Source organism: Marmota flaviventris, chromosome 14 (assembly GCF_047511675.1).
Source record: "Marmota flaviventris isolate mMarFla1 chromosome 14, mMarFla1.hap1, whole genome shotgun sequence".
NCBI lineage: Eukaryota > Metazoa > Chordata > Mammalia > Rodentia > Sciuridae > Marmota > Marmota flaviventris.
Window position 1 is genome coordinate 49336947 of NC_092511.1, and position 13526 is coordinate 49350472.

Sequence of the window (13526 nt, forward strand, 5' to 3'; positions counted from 1 at the left end):
GGTGGCCTGTGTTTCTTCTGCAGTATTTCCGGGGCTCATGTTTGCTTTTATCGCCTTGTGACAAATTAAAATCTTTAGTAATGTCGCAGTGGCTGGGATTCAGAAACGAGAATCCTATTTCCCTTCTTCTATTTGGATTCTACATCTTACACATCATCTTTGGCTACAGCAGCCCAAGTGTTGAAAAAATCAAACCTAGAGCATTTTTTTAAACAAATAGTGAATTCTTTTTTTTTAAAGAGAGAGAGAGAGAGAGAATTTTTTAATATTTATTTTTTAGTTTTCGGCGGACACAACATCCTTGTTTGTATGTGGTGCTGTGGATCGAACCCGGGCCGCACGCATGCCAGGCGAGCACGCATCCCCAGCCCCAAACCTAGAGCATTTCACTCAGTGTGCCACAAACTATTATACCAAGGTGTTAAAACCTAATTATGCCTATTAATCTCATCAGAAATTTGATTATTGGTAATACATCTTAATGAGAACAAAAATTTTGGTGAATACTTAATAGGTAAAATCATTGTAAGTATTTATTTCATCTGTATTGATTCTTAAATTTTATTTAAGGATTTTTTGGTTTTGGTTTTTTAATACATGGCAGGCTGACACCAAAGTACATTTTAGTACAAACGTACAAGTAAATATACTTATTAGTTGTAAATTCCCAAAAATGTTTTTGCTGATAAAGTTGCTCAATCAGGGTTTGGTACAGAAAGCTTTAGGTCACAGGGCAGAGACTGTGCTAAGGCAAACACAGACCTTCTGGAATTATTTCAAAGCTTCTTCGAACTTCCTAAATATACTTTCTTTTCAAAATATTTGGTTCTTGGATTGTGATTGATTTTTTCAGGCAATTTGGAGAATTTCTTTTGCAGATAGCCCCTTCCCTAGACCCTCTTGTTAAAGGATACCGACTGTTCTTTCAGGTACTATTTCCTAAGGTGCAAACTGAGAGTGGGGCTGGGGGCCCCCTGGCTTCTTGTGTTCAGGGTCCAGCAGGAGTTGAGGGGCCCTGGAAGGCCATGCCGGGGGGTTTCCTGTGCAAGACTTTACACATTTGCGGGCCCATCAATCCAGCACCTAGGGGACGGGAAGCCGACAGGGTTTGTGGGGCCAGATAGTCAAATAAAAAAAGAGTTGCTCTTTACTTTCCTGAAGTTAATTAATGCTGAACGGAGCAGGCCAAGTACAAAACCCGAGGAGGCTTTCTCTGAGCAAAGGCTTCGCATTTTACCCATAAAGCCAAATAAGCCTGACCCTGGGACCCCACAAAGGCAGGTCAGGCCTAGCTGGGAGGTACAGAGGAACTAACACTTTTCCCTTCACGCTCCTCCCGGTGTTTCCCTTCTGGGTCTTATTTTATTCATTTTTCCAGTTTATAAAACACACTCACCGATGGGCCCTTGGGGCACATGTGGAAAAGTTTAAAAGACACAAGTACAAAAACAGACTGACTTAGAGTCAAGAACCAAAAACAAGAATTCTCCTCCCGCTGCCCCCACCTCGACTCCTGCCCCCGTTATGCTCTGGGCCTTCCCCTCCCAAATTTCCTGAAAGGGCCATAAAGTTGGGCTTTCTCGGGAGGAAAAAGAGGTGGGTGTCAGAACGATTCTCTAATATCTCCATCCAAGTCTTTCTCTGGAGCCTGGTACTGTAGCCCAAGGCGGTTTGGCAAAGGGGTTGCTTGAACAAGGGGCTCAGGCCTCAGCAATGGGCAACGGGGCTTCTTCATCTAGTTCCAGGCCCTGGACAGCCTCCAGAACATCCCAGTCACTTCCAAGATATCCAAGATCCAGACCCCCAGCATACTTATCAGGAGCTCAGATTTCCCACACCAGGAAGGGAAATAAAGACTATATTCTTCAAGGGCTGCCTGAGCAAGGTGCTTTAAAAGGCTCACTCTTCTCTCTCTGGTTAAAAGTGTGCCATTGAAATTATTTTAATCTGCTCCATCCAACAGCTTACTGATAATGTGAAGGGTGGGGAAGAAAAGACAAAAAGGAGGCCAGACATCACTCCTATGGGGAGAAGCATTCACTCACCCTTCTTTCTTTCTCTGAACATGCATTTAATGAGCACCTACTATATGCCCCAAACTAAAGAGACATCTTAAATGAAACGTACTTGCACTCTGGAAGAAATCGACTTAGTCGGGGGTGAAAGAAGGCCTCTCAGAGACCCACACTTAAGCTGAAACCTGAGTTAACCAACCAGGTGAAGGGGCTTTTGAGGCAGGAATGAGGACAGGCTGAGAGTCTGCAGCTCAGCAGGGGGCACAGGGCATGAGAGGCAGCTGGGGAGGAGCAGTTACACAGGCCTGGCTGGCCCCACTTGGGCTGCAGCTTTGTTCTAATATACAATGAGTGGAATGACATGATGTATTCACTGTCTTTAAAAAGCTCACATCAGCTGGAGAGGCCACCCACCCACAACCTTACAGCTCTTCTTATTCCTGGGGTCCAAGAAAAATGATTTGAAAACTCATCCTGGGGAGTTGCTGTCCTCATGGTCTTCATTTTCATCAAGGCTTGGTTTCTGTGTTCACCAGACATGTCTGGATGCTTCACTGAGAATTTTGCCAGGGCAGATGGGAGAGTGTGGGGAGAACTAGACGTGATCCTGGGACAGCAGGTGTGATCCCCAGTGGGAGCGGACTTCTGGGTGGGACCCGCTCTTCCTGCGGGGCCCAGAAGGCCTCCAGAGGTCACTGCCCACTCACCACTTCCCTCCAAGTTCTACCTTCTGCAGGCCATCCAGACTCCTCAAAGGTGAAAAGATGAATAATGCTGTCCCATTGCTTCTTAATCAAATGACAAAGCATGACAACTGTCAAGACACTTTTTAAGAGGTCTGTGAACACATTCTTCCTGAGGCAAAGAAGAATAAACAAAGCCAAGCCATTGTGCAAAGCTTTGGCCACACTGGTCTCAAAATGTCTCCGGGATCCTTCCCCTGCCTAAAGGAACCTTCCAGAAGGACATTGTTCTCCAGTGGCTGTTGTGCTGTGGTATGTTTCACAGGAAAAGGAAGTGGGGTCTTGGTAGAAATCAGCTACATGCCCCCCAGGTTCCCCTCAAGTTAACATAATGCATGCATTCTGCTGCCGGTTTCTTAACAAATACTGAGGTGAGCAGTCTTCCTTGATTGATTAATCCTGCTTCCACCCTTCATCCAATGCATGAATAAATGAAAGAGAAGGTGTACTCAGCTGAAAAGAAAAGAAAAAAGAAGGGAATCAGAGACACCCCCCTGGCCAAAACATGAAAAAATAGGCAATTTTCCCAAAAAGCCATCGCATAGGTTAAAATCGCCCCAGGGAATGTTTAACTTGCTCCTTGGTCATTTATTTGAGCTTTAGGCCACTCTTGGGCTGTGGTGCTTAATGGAAAGAGTGTTTACCTTAGCAACCGCAGCAAACCAGGATCCGGCAGGCGTGCTGGGAGGACACAAAATACCTTCACAAAGGAGGCCATCAGCTAAGAAAATGTCAGACTTCACATTTGGGGATGCCATCAAGGGATCTTTTAAAAATATTTTTCTGTTAATGATGGCTGAGGGTGGAGAAAGAGAAAAAAGAAAGAAAAAAAGCACACTCAAGTTTCCCTTTATTTTTCACTCCGCCCCTGCTTTCCCTCCTCTCCCCCCTCTATTAAACAGTACAAAGCAGGTAAGGCCGTCAGGCAATGAAAAGACCACCTGCGAGAAGGGGTTCAGAAAGCAACCACCTTTTTTTCCATTGTCTTGTTGCCCACTGTCAACAACATGCGCATATGAAGCTCCATATAAAATCCCAGAGGTTGTTTTCCTGCAAGCAAAAAAGATATCCACACATGTGCTCCTGCAACTCCGGGCCTCTTTTCCCCACACAAAAATGCATGGCATCTCATGTGCCTGTCTACTATCAGGTTTCCAATGTGCACATGTGTGCACCCACACTCACAACAGGCAGTCCTGGTTTTTGAGTAGTATGTGAAGGAGTCCGCTGTGGTGGGGGGTGGGGGGTAATGGAAATTGAACCAGGGTTTTTTACCATTGAACTATCCCTAGCCCCCTTTTTTTATTATTATTTTGAGACAGGGTCTTGCTAAGTTGCTGAGGCTGGCCTCCCACGTGCAATCCTAGCCTCCCGAATTGCTAGGATTGCAGGCGTGTGCCACCATGCCTGGCAGGAATCTGCTGTTTAGATGCAATCAGTTGGACCAGAAACACAGCTGTCTGGAGTGTTAAGGTCCAGACCATCAAAAGGGAAGTGATGGACATTTGTACTTTCCAAGAAGCTCCAGAAAGCTGTTAACCTGGTGACTTAGCGGAAAACCAAAGTCAGAGTTCCCTCAGTTTCTCTTGAGGAGGCTTCTGAATCATTGGGGGACAAGAGGATGAAGCAAATAGCAGGGTAGAAGGGGCTGGTGGGTAGAGAGGGACAAGTACAAAAGTACAAGGGCAACTGCCCACTGGGAATCTTACTTTGCGTCATGGAGGGGAGGACCAAGCCAGCACCTCGCCCCCTGATGCACACATAGCTGAGACATCACCATTTCACATGGGAGTGCGCAGCCTCATTGTGCAGTCTTCAGTGGGCAACAGAGCAGACATCTATCCCCCTAGGACTGGATCAGCACACGGTCTCTGCATCTGTTAGCATAGGCTAAAGGCACGGTAACAAATAGACCAAAAGGCCACAGCTTGTCACAAAGGAAGTCTGTAGATCTTGGTAGAAGAGAGAAAGGATACAGAAGGGTCTTGGCCTGGAAGAGTCCCACACCCCTGCCACACGCTTTCCACAGGTGAGGAATTGTCCTGTCTCTGTTTAAATGCAAGACAGGGACTGAAAAATAGAGTCCCTGAATGCTCAGCTTCTTCTAGGTGACAGCTCCATAACATACGGCTGCTACCTCTGCAGTAGCTCTGAATTGACACACTCCTGTGCTCCCAGGAAAAAATTGGTTTACACCTGATCAAAAGGGCAGAAACTGTGCCCATTCACTTTACTTCTAGTTCTTATTGAATGTTGGGGGAGATGATCATGGGCAGAAGTCACTTTCCTCCCCTGGATTGGATTCCAATGTCAGAAAAAGGTGAAGTTGCTGGGTGCCATGGTGCACACCTGTTATGCCAGCAACTCAGGAGGCTGAGGCAGGAGAATTTCAAGTTTGAGGCCAACCTCAGCAACTTAGCAAAACCCTGTCTCAAAATAAAAAGTTAAAAGAGCTGGAGATGTAACTCAGTGGTAGAGCACCTCTGAGTTTAGTCCCCAGCACCAAGAGAAAAGACAAGAAAAAGGATGAAGTCCAAATGCCTCATTGCCTGGGGGTCCTGTTCACCCTGGTCCTCCTGGTCCTCGCCTGCTTTCTTAGTCCCTTCTGCAGCCTCCTCCTAGTCCCATCTTCACTGAGGCACATCCCAGCTCCTTCTCCCAGAGCCCACCATGCTCTCAAATGCCTCGACACGCTTGCATGCTGCTCCCTCTGCATATGCAGAAGGGCCCTTCCCCTCTGCTGTGCCTGGCAAACTTCTGTGCACCATTCAAGATGCAACCCAGACACCCCCTTGCTCCCTCCTCTCAGTCCCAGAGTCCTTGGGGAATGCATTCAGTGAACCACTGAACACACTGCTTTGTGTCGGGTCTGTCTGTCTCCAACCAGGCCAGCAATTCTCAAAGGCCCAGGAGACACTTGGCAAACTCTGCAGATATTTTTGATTGTCCTGACTGAGGGGGATTCCACTGGCATCTGAAGGGTAAAGGTCAGGAAGGCTGCTAAATATCCTACCATACATAGGACAGACCCCCCAAACAAAGCATTACCCCACTCCAAAGGTCAATAGCACAGAGGCTGAGAAACCCTGAACTAGCTGGTGAGTTCCTTAGGACAAGGACAGCCCTTAATTTTGGAATCACCTTAGCAATGTCACAGTGCTACACCATGTGCCCAGTAGTCTCTCTATAGATGGAAGGAGGGATGGACAAACTGCAGGAACTGCCAAAGAAACACCACAAGGACCCTTCCTGGGTCCCTGAATGGGGCATTTCACTAAATTCATTAGACACTATTTCAATACATGGTTCAATCAGTTAATTTTATCTTTCTTTTTTTTTACAACTCCTATTCTGCTAATTTATTTGTATAAATTATGTTTATTGACGTAAATAATTTACCATCTGAACTTGTTTGTTTTACATCTTGCATCTTCACACCCTTTAGTCCCTGGGAAATTTGAGGGACAAAGTGTTACATAAACTGGTTACAAAGTGTATTTTCAGGAATAACATGTTTTTGAGATGCCCGGCTTATTTAACTGTGGTTTGCCTACTTCTACTCAGGCAAGAAATAAGTAGGTAATTATTTGACCCAACCCAACATCTCCCCCAGGGTTTCCCCTGCCCCCACCTGGCCCTGCAGAACTTCCAGGTGGAAAAATAGTGATTGTAGTACACATCCACAGCACAGGGGTGATCCCCAAAAACCCCCAACTTGTTCCCATGACCCCAGTTGTCCCTTCTGTAGCCAAATGGGCAGACATCACAGGGGCACACAGGTGTCAGGAAGGCCCTGTCCACTGGTCTCTATGCCAACATGGCCTCAGACTCTACAGAGAACAAGCTCAAAGATAGGCAAAACCCTCTCCTGGGTGCCTCCTAACTCCATCACACACAGAGGAGTCTGAGCTTTTGACAAGCAGATTCGGAGGAATTCCATTCAAGCCAATTGTAAGAGCTTTTTTGAACAAAAGCTCTGTGCTAGGCACTATGCTAGAAGCTGGAGATGTAAAGAGAAATTTTAAAAAGCAGAGCTACTGGAGGGAGACAGACACAATCGTTAAAGGCTGTGTATCTGTACAGTGATAGCAGTAAGAGGGGCTATGGCAGCAGAGAGCCACAGGAGGGACACAGGCCCTCGCCCTGACAGCGCCCCAGCAGAGAAGAAAATGGCGGCTAGCTGGAAGGGACAGGGAGAGTGGGCAGATTCTGACCTACAGCCTCAGCTGAGTCTCCAGGGTCAGGTTCCCTGCAACTCTGAAGACAGTCCTGGACCAGGTCCTTCCCCCTAGGACTTCAGGGGGAAGTATGAGCTTCCCTCATACATTTCTCAGGAGGGGGTGGGGTCGATGGCTAAGTCAGGCCTATCAGGAGCGAGCCCGCTGGGGCCTGGGGGTCTCTTGCAGACTAAACATTGAAAACCCTGAACTCCCACAGATGTCAGACTGGCTGGACGGCACAGTCGGACACCTCCAAAAGGCCGTCCACTCCCTGTCTGAGAATAAACAGGACCATGAACTGTTGGATTTTTTTTTAGTGTGTGTGTGTGTGTGTGTGTGTGTGTGTGTGTGTGTTTTCTTTAAGGAAAGAAAGAAAATGATGGCATTCCCTTCACTCAGAGGTCAGAGCCTCGACCTGCCCACCCAGCCCCCACACAGCAGTCCCTTAGCCTCAGACTTTCCCATGACTCTGTCCACCTCACCCACACCCCTCCAGGTGCAGACAACACTTCTGACTCTTCTCTCTTGCTTGAAGACTGAGACTCCCACCTCTGGTAGCCAGGGGCCTCTGCACTCCAAGAATTATTTCCTCGAGCTTCAGATTTGTTCAAAATCACCATCCTAGGTATAAGCAAGCTGCAATGAGCCATTGCTCTTTGTGCCAGGGTCCAGCCTGTCTCCCACATGCCGCTCATTGGGAGGGATAGCCCCAGCAACTGCTGTGAAGCTGATGTTCCACTAAAGCCATCACTGGCTTTTACCCAACCACTTAGACCCAAGTAATTTTCACAGTTACACTGCATTAGCAAGTCATTTATTACCCAAATTTCTCTCAGGTTAAGAGAGAGAACTGGTAAATACAGACCTGGAAAACCCAGGATCTAGAGCTTCAAACTGGAATAAGTCACAAGGGTCTGTCTGTCCAGCTCACAGGCTCCCTGCTCCTTCTCACAGTGGGGCGGCCTCTGCCACCTCAGCCCCACACTGGACTCTGTCTCTGTCTCTCCTCCCAGACCCGGGATGCCAAACTGACAGCTTTAGAAGTGTGCAGGGGAGTTTCCATGAAGTCCCCTTCCATATAGCACAGCTGGAACATCCTCAGTGGAGGGTCTTCATTATGATGAAGGGTGAGTCGAATTTCAAACTTCCTGGAAGTCAGAGGGGTCCAGTGTGCACATCTTTAATTTAATTGGTATTTATTATTTATCATCCCTTCATAAGCCGAAGAGTTTTAAGTCTATAAAGAATTAGACATATGAACTACTCAGATCTGCAACCCAGAGTATAACGATTAATCACTGGTCTTCTTCCTTTTTTAAATTTTTTTAAAAAATGGCTTTACCATTCCTGCTTCTCCCTAAAACATATTTCTCCTGAGTTAACCTAAAAAAAAGAAAAAGAAAAAAAAATCCCTCTCCCCAGGAGCAAGAGGAGGGCAGGTATATTTTGAGTCAACTCAAAGCTGGCCTTTAGCCTTCAGAGATTTCCTCAGTTGATGGACCGTATATTAAGCAAAAAGGCCAAGCTGAGGGCAACCACAGTGCCCTCGGCCCCACATCCTCATGGTAGATTGGATGTCTCTTCCCCCACTGGCTTCAGTTCAGAAGCTGGCCAGTGCACACACACAGATACCCAGGTCCAGGGATGTTCCAGAATCCAGAACTCTCCCGCTGCCTTCCAAGGGCACAGCCATCACCAAGACCCCAGTCAGCAAAGACCAGCAAACACAGGTCCGATCTGAAGGAGACTTAACTCTGCTGAGCAACCCATCTCCTCCAGAATGTTCTTGTCATAGTTCAGTGTGATACCTAAATCCTTTCCACAAGTCAGAAAGCCTTTGACTCCACCAAGAAGTAACCAGCTGGCTTTAGCTCACACTTCGAAGACCTAGATGACATCCTAAATGGTCTTTGAGGTGGTTTCAGAGCCCCAGAGGGCATGACAGCAGCAACCCTGGTGGGAAGAACCTGGTATTTTAATTATATGTGGATTAAAAATCCTGGCTTCACCCCATATTAGCTGTGTGATCTTGGCTGAGTTACTTAACCTCTCCAATGGTCAGTTTCTCCATGTGTAAAACATCTAACTCACTGAGTCATCATAATAAGTCAAAAGTAATAACGTAAGTAAAGTGCCTGGCACAGAGACGGTCAATTTTCTTCTTATTCTTGCAGAGAGGAAACGTAAAAGTGGGGTGAGGAAAGAAAATGATACTTATTTCTCCATTGAACCCAGAATCAGCTCTATCTTCCCTGAGATATAAATAAGAATTTGCGAATAAACTAAGCTATAAAAAAAAAAAACATCGTTAGGAAGCTTGCCTATAACAGCATACTGTGATCAATGTTCTATGTTCTATGCCCTGAATCAGCAAACTTTTGCTGTGAAGGAACAGATAGTAAATATTTTGGACTTTGAGGGCCTGTCTCCATCATAACTACTCAACTCTGCCATTGAAAGCAGCCACAGACTCCGACAGCATCACTATGTAAAAAAGCAAATACAGCTTGCAAAAACAGGCAACTGTCCTTGTTTGGCCCTTGGGCTACAGTTTGCTGACCCTTGTTCTATGCCAATTAGCCCCATGTTTTGTGACTTTCCTTGAGCATCATGGGCCACTTTAGAAGATCTTGCCATATTCCATACTGGAGTTTCAAAAAGTACTGAGGTAATGGTCATGTCTGCAGTCTCCCAAGTCCTCTGGTGATGCTTGCTCATAACCTGGGACAATGCCCAGAGTCCCAACCCCAGGCTCTCTGGCCACATGAAGCTGGGTTTAGCTTTCAGAAAGACTCAAAGGTAAGGAGAGCATTTTTTCCCCACATGTCCTTTATCTACACACACACATCAAGCACAGCCATGAGATGGAGCAGATGCCATTACCCCACATAACAAACTTTAAAATCAAGGGGTGAGGATGGGGAGGCTTGCCAACCCAAGATCATATGGTTACTTAGTGACAGAACCAGAAATGAAATCCAGTCCTTGCTCCTTCTTCCATATCACAATATCTCCCCTGCCCAGTTTCGCCTGCTCCATCTCAGGGCTTTCAAAATTGGCAGTGAGTGGACATCTCCCTCACTGTCTTTTTTCAAGTAGAAGCAACATGAATGAAGAAACTTGTATAGATAGGAATAAAAGGCTTGCCACAATGGGATTCATGGACATCTCGGGCATACTGCAAAGATTATTGCTTGCTTCCAAGAGTGACATATGCTGCCTCGAATCAGGGCTGGGGCTGGCGGGCTAGGGCAAGGCTGCCAGTCTGAGTCACCAGCCCCAGGCCAGTGCTTTTCTGCACAGGGCCACTGTCCAGTCTCCCAACCCATTCCTGGCCTCTTGTGTCTCTATCCAAGCAAGTCATTAAGCAGGTATAATTGACCTTGACCTATTTAAGGACATCTTTCGAAACAGCAGCTGGTCTACATGGGGCACTGAGCATTCACATCCATCCTGCGGGTACTGCTTGGTTTCTAGAATGATTCTTCCCACCACAATGCACCAAGGAGTTCAGAATTTTTGCAGTTCCCTAAAATTGAAGAATTCTTGATTTGGTCAGAAGTGTTAGCTGATGGGAGAATTCAAGCCTTGTTTGTGAGCACATCTTTCTTCTCTCTGCCAAATGGACATCTTAAAATTCTGCCAGTGCCCCACGGACTTATGTACAAACTGCCTCTAACTCTCTGAAATTAGGACTAGATATAAATCTGACCAAATGAATAATGAGTAATGTATCTTGAGAGTCAACTCCATGCCAGGCACTTCGCATGTCATAATCATTTAATGTTTATAACAACTTCATTGCTGAGTTATTATTATCACCATTTTGGAGACAAAGAAGGAAAGATCTCAGAGAAGGTGCAGCTTCCTGTGATACTCTGCATTTGAACCACAATCTGTAGGTCTCTAGTGTCCTCCCACCCTCAATGACCTGTGCTCGTTCATGGAAGTGTGTGACTCTCATAAATCTCAAGCAGCCTCTAGGTCTCAAAAGCAAAGTCTGGGAAATAGTTCTTCTCTGAAGCTCAGATCTCTGTGCCTGGTCTACCAATACTCAGTGTTCCAAAGGTAAAGAAGGTAAGACACTACAGGATGCACCAATCTGTGTTATTAAACCAACGTGGCCAAGGTCTCTTCCAGAGCAATAGTGTTTATTTGGGACAGAAACAACAGGGATAGATATCTATCAGGGTCTAAGTAAAGACTGTTGCTTTTAACTTTTTTTTTTTTTTTTAGCTGTAGATGGGCACAATGCCTTTATTTTATTTATTTATTTTTATGTGGTGTTGAGGATCAAACCTAGTGCCTCACACGTGCCAGGCAAGCGCTCTATCACTGAGCTACAAATTCAGCTCCCTAAAGTAAAGATTTTTAAGCTCTGGTGACCAAAGCCAGGGGGGAAGTCTGATCCACAGAGGTTAAAGGGCAGCCATCAGCCCATGCACGTGGCTCCTGCCCTTCAGGGCAACAGACTGCCTGGAACCCAAAACTCCTAAGTGCTGCTCTCAGAGCCACTTCGAAGGCATCTGGCCACTGGGTTTGATTCATCTCCTCTGAGATTTCAGGAGATGACCCAACTCTGGGCTGTAGGTCCTCAGCTCACCTTCAAGATTACAGACCCGAAATACAATACTGTCAATCTCAAGGCCTCAGAGAGCCACTGAACCCTAGGACAGGGATGCAGACAGGCCTGACTACAGAGAGAAGGGAAAATGTGACCCTCCAGGACTTCTCATGCCATCGCATTAAAAAAAAAAATACATGGAGGAGTCAAATTTCATTCATTTCTTCTGGTTTATAAAAAGCAAGTCTGAGAGTTTGGGTGAGAAGGCAATGCAGAGGAAGGTCCCTGAGGTACAGAAACCCAGACAGCCCATGTGTGTGTGGGGAGGGGGGCGACACACTGTTTGACAAAGGTGTCATGTGATATTAAACATGGTCTCAGACCTGCGAACACTGACCTTCGCCCCTTCCAGCACCACCCCCTTCTCCCCCCTGCTCCCCCCATTTCAAATCTGAAATGTAGATTTGGCTTGAATACAAAATACCTTCCTCCAACTAGAACTGAACGTTTGCACACCCCGACTGCATTGAAGTGATACAATGCCGGGGTCAGAGCAACACAAAATACTAGGACCCCTAGACATAACACAGACTCGATTTCTAAACACTATTAGAGCGGCTGGCAGTCCCCAGCCCCCTCCCGACCCAAGTCACAAATGGAAAGGGGTTTTTACTCTATCTCCCTCACGCCTGTTTCCCTTTCAATTTCTTTATTCATTCCATGTCCTGGTGCTTTAATTTTGCTTTCATTAAAAAATATATATATATATATATATATCAGACCTTATCTAGAACCAGCCCTTCTAAAACAGGACCAGTGTGGGAGAAGGCACCTTAAGGAAGGGTGTGGAAATCTGTTTGCAACTTTCTAGAGTGTAATTCTAAACCACAAGGAAGAATATCCTTCCGCCCTGTGCAGCTGAAAAATTTAACAGATCACTACAGCCTTTCTCATTCTGAGGCAAAAAGTGGATTCTGCAGAGAAGGACTTGTAGGAAAATTCATCAGAAAGATGATCTGTCTCCTCCAAAATGCTTACCTTTAAGTTTGGGGGAAGTGGGCATGTGTATGCTTGAGTGGGCAACGTGTATGCATAAGTGCATAGTCGTACAAGTAAGTATATGTATGGGAGAGTGAATGTGTGTGTGAGTACAAGCATGTATACATGAATTTGTGAGTGTGTATGCATGTATGGAAGTTTATAAGTGTATGAATTTATGAGAGTGCCTATTTGTGCAAGTAAGTGTGCATGTGTATGTCAGTGAGGGTGTGTAGATGTCAGTGTGTATTAGTATGAGTGTGTGTGTGTGTGTGTGTGTGTGTAGGGGCGTTAAATGGAGAAAGATGGCATCTGATGAACCAGCTGGATTAGAGGGTCTCCTAGCTACCCCTGGAACCTGCCACCCAACCTATGCTCTGTAAATCAAGGCAAGGTTGAGGTTGAAGTGACCTGGAGGTTTTCGATGACTCAAGGGACAGAGAAACACAAAGTCGACAGCACTCCTGGGAGTCCGCTCTGTTGGTGAAGAGGCTCTGAGCATGTGGGGATTTTGCTGTAAGTCCCAGGAAAAGCCCAGGAAAAGTCACAAGAGGGAAGGTCGAGCAGGTTGGGAAAGCCCCCAGAACAGACACAAGGGAAAGGGCGGGACTCAGTGTCCACTTGGCCTTCTGTCTAATCTGTGTGCCTGCCCCAAGTATGAGCTCTCCTGCAGGAGGCCTGCCCAGGCCTGGGGACTGCTGCACTGCCAGTTCAACACTCCTAAAGCCTTCCTCAGTCCACTTCTACCCAAGTATTCCCTCCATCCCTCCTAGTCCCCAACACTCAAGCTGCCAAATGACAAAAGACTCCAGAATTAGAATTTCCCTTTTCCCCCATAAATGTATGCTCTTCACTACCCCCTTATATTTCTAATCTCTTAAACTCATTTAATTATGTCCAGAGTAATTAAACTTGCTATCAGGGATCATCTGGAAGGCAAGTTAAT

At 46.2% G+C, this 13526-nt stretch overlaps 1 long non-coding RNA gene across 1 annotated transcript in view; it reads right to left on the minus strand.

The window, feature by feature from the left end:
- Positions 1-288: 288 nt before the first annotated feature.
- The window catches only part of LOC139701709 (uncharacterized), a 32136-nt gene continuing 18898 nt past the window's right edge, over positions 289-13526 (minus strand). Inside the window, exons 2-3 of the long non-coding RNA XR_011704240.1 lie at positions 3403-3554; positions 289-3211 (exon numbers count right to left, since the gene is read on the minus strand). This is a non-coding gene — a long non-coding RNA (uncharacterized lncRNA). The remainder of the gene's footprint in view (positions 3212-3402; positions 3555-13526) is intronic.